Below are 6,450 nucleotides of genomic sequence, written 5' to 3'. Positions count from 1 at the left end.
AAAAGTCTTGGCAATCTTGCGTCCCTGCATAATTCTCATTCATATGAAGAATGGTTGGATATAATTAGAAATATTTTTCTTATTGAGTATGTGAATAAATCTCCTATGGATAATTTGAGAAGATGATCTGAAAGGAAGGTTCAGGCTGGTGGATAAAGGCAGTGACAGGGCAGCCAGAATAACTGGCATCTGCCATAAATTCTTCCTGGCCTTTCTGGACATGCCACTCAGGCTTGCCTGGCATCACTTTTCATATTTAACATATTAAATGATAGGAATAAAATACAAATACCAGTTTAATTTCATGAGGGTTAATTTTCACCTACTGATCCTTTCCTTCCAGCCCTGCAAAACTAAAGTATGTGCCTTCAACAATTTAAAAAGGTCTTCTCTTCGTTCTGGTGTTCTGGTAGTTTGGAGGATATCCTTACATTCTCAGTGTTTCGCTTTTGCCCAGACCGGTCCTCAACATAGCATACCATTCCCTGTCTACCTACTCACCTGTCTTGCCTGCAATAAGAAAAGGATGACTATTTTCTAGTGGTAAAAGATGCATTTAGGGAATGTGTCCCAACATTTTTCATGTTAGCACATTGAGAAAAAAAAAAGATATATTAGTGTAGTAGGCTAGAGTAATGTGGAAGTGATTTGGCTATATCTATAAAGGGCTTGATGAGAACATTTCTTTATGTTTTTATATTTCTTTATGTGATATAAATATATATACAGGGTTAAGGAAAATATAAAATATTTAATGTGTCTAGTTTCTAAATAATGTCTTTTTTAAACTTCTAAGGAGAAATTTCAGCTTGATTCCAATAACAAAATGTGTTAATATCTGGCTTTACCCTTGAAATAACATGCAGTTCCTGATCAAAATTTTTTAAATGATGGCATACAGTATTTGAATTCCCAATAATTACCATCATGGGGAATCTTTACATAAGAAGAGGATGAAAAGGTAAAACCATATATATATTTTTCACAACTGTTGAAATTATATATTTAAAATTTACCAGCTCCTTTTCCCTTCATTGATGAATACACTGTCGAAATTTCTAGGATGAGAATAAATTTTGAATGCACTTGAACTCTTCTTCATATCAAATATTTCAAAAGATGATGAAACTCCCATCTGCAAAAAGTCTATGTGTTTATTAAAGGAGTTGCCCTGCTGCTAGGTTGGTCACTACTAAAAAGGCACATCAGCCACATATATATATATATAGAAGTGCCTGATACATTTGAAGTCCAAGATTTGGAGCCACCACTCTGAGCCGCCCCCACCAGAACAACCTACTTGGCCTACCAGTACCGTTCCTCTGGCTGGCCACTCTCTGGGCCGCCTGCCCTGTTCCAGGCATCCTGGAATGCCAGCCTTCCCAGCAACTCCAGGGGTCTCCTGGCTGCAGCCAGCGCCATCACACTCCCAGCTGGCTGCTAAAGCAAATGCCCTTCTTGGGTTCCACTCAGCACATGGCAAATGCCACCATTATGCTTGCTTCCTCTGGGGACTTTAGGGAACGCCTTCAAACTCTAACTCATCCCAGGCTACCCTCTGAGCTGGAGACCACCTCCCAAGGATCTGGCTTGCCTGCCCACCCAGCCACTCCAAGACTCAAGGGATCCATATTTCATGGCACGTATGTAGCCTTTTTGATGCCAAGACACACTGGTTGGGCAGCTCTGCTTTAAGGTGAGCTGTGGTTCTATTTCCCTGTACTAAGCAGCCATATTTAGGGCCCAAGTCAAAGTTCTGATATTCTCTTCTTCCATTCCTGCTGCCCATAGGCATTTTCTTTATACTTTATTAAGTATTTCTTGTTTTATATTCTCTACAAAATGTCCTTCACTCTTCAGTCACCTCATGATAATATATTCTGCTTCCTCAGTTTGCAAACTCCTTTGGTGAAAAGCATATTTATAAGTAGAATCTAATGTATTATTTTTTAATGTAAAGAAGAAAATGCAAAGTTTCATTCCCAGTTGAGAGATACACCTTCCTAGTTCCCTGTGCCACTTGGCCCATGATTTGTGATGGCTAAATGCTCTCTGAGAACTAGGGCTTAAGGAGGATGTCAGTCAGGATAATCTGCTTTTCTACTCTGCAAACAAGTCAAAGATATACATTCACTTCAAGCATTTTTTTTTCAAATTTCACCAATCTTTTGACCACTTCTCTCATGAGTCAGGGGCTCTCTACTTTCCACTGTTTACCCTGTAGGCTGTCTGTCACATTTAGGTCTAGCGACCACTCAGGAATGGAAGGAATTCAAGAGTGAATACTGGTCTGTGCAGAGCAAGGAGGTTCCAGGGGAAGAGTAGCCACTGACGCTGTCATCAGGCGGTTGTAATCTAACTGAGAAACCAAGAGAGCAGTAATGAAGAAGCTCAGGTCACCTTCAAAACAATGTGATAGCAGATGAAAATAAAATACAGCGTGTAAATTTTTACAGAGAAGGAGCCATATTTTATGCAGCTGTTTGATCCTTATCAGCACCTAGAATGGTGAGAACATACAGAAAGTGTCTCTGAATTCTAGTTTACAAATTCCAAATGCTCCAGGTTTATCCTAGTCATTGTGGTCCCCATCAACTGAAACTGTATCTTGGATTTGACTTTTCACTACACACCACCTAGGTATTCTTGGAAATATACTAAACTTTTTCAAGACTCCGTTTCCTGATCAATAAAATCATAAGGATTTTTGAGGAATACATAAGACAATAGAATGCTTAGAAGCTTAGAACAGTGTATGGCACCCCTTACTAATTCGAAAAATATTAACTACTGTGATTACAATGGCCCGGTCTTTGGTTAGTTCTTATTCTGAATTCTCTACTGCACTTATTCTGAACTCTAGCTTCCTTTCTGACTCCTCCAACAAAACATGCTTGCTTCACCAATCATTCCAATCACCCAGAACACACTTCCAGAGCATTACCATGTACCAGGCTCTTAGGTAAGTGCCTCACTGCCACCATGCAATGCCCTCCTCGCTCTTGAATCATTTATATGTCTTATGTATATTAAAATCCAGGTCAGCCTTTGGACATTTTTTGTGGCTATTCTACCTGATGCAGGAAGGGTAGTTGGCCAAGAAAGAGACAAACTTGTGTAAGCTGTTACATTAAGATGGATATGAAGAAATGAGAGTCCAGTCTAGGTGTTAGAAATGAAGAAAGGATGCTCAGGGAAGCGGTTAACTGGTGATCTCCAGGGAGGGGAGCTGAATGTTTGAGGGTCAAAGGGAGACTGGTGTTTCATACTACACCCTTTTGTACCTTTTGAATGTTATGCTGGGTGCATCTATTACTGCTTTAAAAATTCAAAGCGATTATTTGTCAGAAGAAGATCCTCTCAAATAGGAAAGTTTTCATATTGAAATCGAAAGTAGTATGACCACAAAATTAGAGATTAGACATTAAGTCCTAGAGGAGTTGGGGTCCAAGAGGAAAGTTTTCAGTGGCCCTCTTCTTTCTCTTTTCCATGGACTAGGTTCTAGGTCCATCAGTCTACATGTTGAAAACTGATGGTGTTGATGTTGTTTTCAGAATGTGTTGGTTTTCTGGTCCCAATTTGGTAGCTTTGCACCATATACCCACATGTATAAAAGTCCCATCAGTAGAAAGCTGCACTTCCAAATGTCCAGCCGTGGAATTTCCTGAGAATATGTTTATAAAGAAGAAAAGATATTGCAAGCAAGATAAGCAAGAGACATATGGGAGTTCTCATGAAGTTATTGAGAGAGATGGTGAGGGTCATTCAAAAGCCATTTATAATTTGATTTTTTCATGTATTACGTGGCTCTTTTTAGTAGTCTCAGATTCAGCTTTCAGAGAATACATACATTATGTAGTCCTAATTTGAATGTGGGAGAGCAAAGGTTTTTATCTGTGAGCACTCATGGGTAGAATTGTCCAGGAAGTTGCTGGAACTGTGCTGTGCTACAAGAATCCAGAGGCTTATTGTATGTAAAACAGCTTATTAAGCACTTAGGAGAAAGGAGGATGGACTTGTGGTGACTTACCTCAGCACCGAGCACAGAATCTGTTCAGAGATAAGGGAAGACCCTTCATGGAGAAATTTGGGAGAAGCAAAACTAACTTCCTTAAAACTAAACCAATGTTTTGTTTTGTTTCCCCAACCACAAAAGTAATATATATATATATATATGTATATATATATATATATATATATAGTTATTCTAGAAATTTGGAAAAAGAACTAAAGTCAAGAGAAATTATTTCATAATGTTGGATGCAGAGAAAAATGTATTCATTTCTGCACATATCAACATTCAATTGCTAATTTGTATCAGGTTCATTTGATTATGCAATAAAGAGGTATAATCCATATATACATGTTCTCAATTACCCTCCTGCTTATTAAATAGTAGGCATCAATACATGTTAGTTGAATGAACAATGAACAAATGAACATAATTTTGGTAATGCCACTATTTACATAACATTTTATAGCCTGTAAATATAACCTGTAACATTTAAGGGCATTAGCTCTTTTTTTTCTTTCAAACTCTGGGATCCAGAGTGGGTGGATAAACTCTCCACAGTTTATATCTGAGGAAACTGTGAATCAGAGCAGTGAGAAATGGCTTACCTAATCAGAATGAAACTCAAAGATTTCCTCTTCCACACTCCATTGCTTTTAATGCCTAATATATGTAACTCTGGCTACTTTCATTCCAGAACTGCCCTAGCTCCTTTGGGTTGACTATCAGGATGTAAGTTAGTAAACTGCTAGCCTTAACTAGGCATCTAACAATATTGTGGGGAAGGTAAGGTGACAGACCAATATAAATATATCAGTGGTTATTCCAAAATGCAGAAAATTTCAAGAGCCCCAGAAGAGATGGGATGGAATGGTTGCTCCCCCTCTCTCTGTCCTTTGCTACCCTGTTCTCTCAGTTACATCCGAATCAGTGTACTGACCATGACAATGTAGACAAATTTCTTTAATGATGAGATGGCATCTGGTTGAGTGATTAGGGAAGGCTAGATAGAGGTGACACCTGAGATGATCCTTGAAGGAATGGGTTGGGTTTGACAGGCAAAGGTCTAGGAAGAAAGAAGTTCTAGGTGCAAGAATGGAAACACAAGGAACAAAGGTGGGAAGAACGAAAGTCTGAAGTCTGAGGAAGTGGGAGCTATCTTGTCTGGCTAGAGCCGACCGTATGTGTAAGGCAGTAAGTCTAGGGAGACGAGACCAGATGTACCACAGGCTGTTTCTGTGACTGACTTATTACAGAAGAAATGTCCTGTTCCCAGACTGCAAGTGAGGCTGAACAAGGAACCTGCTGCAGGAGGTTTTTGCTTTTCTCTCCAAACCGTGGACACCCCCCGCCCCCGCTTTCCTTGTTTTTCAGTCAGTTCTGCACACGGTGTTTCTACTCGCCATATCCGCATTTGGCACCTGGCCACTTCACTGCTGGGCTCCCCTTCTGCCCTTGACTCTTCTTCACCTGACCACACTTGATCCTGCTGTCATGGCCCCTGACCCCTTGCCCTCTTCCTTGACTATTGTCCTTCCTCCACTGACACCTCCTGAAGCTGCAGACGGCTGACTTCCACCCAGCTCCTGCACTACCCTCCTGAGCCCACTCACAGCATGTGATCCCAAAGGGCCTTGAATGCTGGGCACAAGGGATAACGATTTGAATAAAGTAAATATTTAACACACCCCACCCCCAGATATGGGGCTATTAACCAAAACAACACTGCCATGAATGTAGAATGCTGTATCACCAAGCACTAAAATCATCTCACCTACAGCTTAAAATAAAATCCACTCAATATCTACCCAATATTTGTCTGAGAAAATTTTATTTTACATGATTATGATGAGATTTTTAAATTTGGAGGACTGGAAAAGGTATCCAATTCACCTAATCCGGTTTTCTTTATCTTAGCTGCAAGAATAAAAACTCATATCAAAATAATTTTTATTCTGTCCTGCCTACATCATCCCCCTCAAAAAAAAAAATCCCCCCCCAAAAAAAGAAATTAAAAAAAAGAGTGTAACCTGAGGGTGGGACAGAATTCTCACAGTTGAATGAGGTAAGGTTTTTGCTATTTCTATGAGCTGGGCATTTCAAGGAGAACCAGATGTGGGTCAGCTCCCTCAAAACGACTTCTTTTCTTTTATGCTTTTGGTTTGTCCCAAAAGAACTGGCGCAATGGACAGGCACTGATGAAAACCAGGCTACCCTCCAAGGCTGAGGAGTATTTTTAGGCCTCGAGGAAGAGGAGGTTTGTTTTTTTTTTTAGTTGAAGGAAAGGGTGGTAATGCCATCCACAGCACCGGGCCTGTGCAGAGGCCGGGACCTGGCACGGCTCAAGAAGCACACTCCACCAGGAGCGCGGCCAACAAGCTCGGAGAAGCCGAATGCTACAGAGACCCAGGGGCTCTTCTGCTCTGTCTGAAAAACAT

The sequence above is a fragment of the Manis pentadactyla genome, chromosome 4 (assembly GCF_030020395.1).
Source record: "Manis pentadactyla isolate mManPen7 chromosome 4, mManPen7.hap1, whole genome shotgun sequence".
Taxonomy (NCBI): Eukaryota; Metazoa; Chordata; class Mammalia; order Pholidota; family Manidae; genus Manis; species Manis pentadactyla.
The sequence above is the reverse complement of the archived record's forward strand: the minus strand, read 5'-3'. Positions refer to the sequence as shown.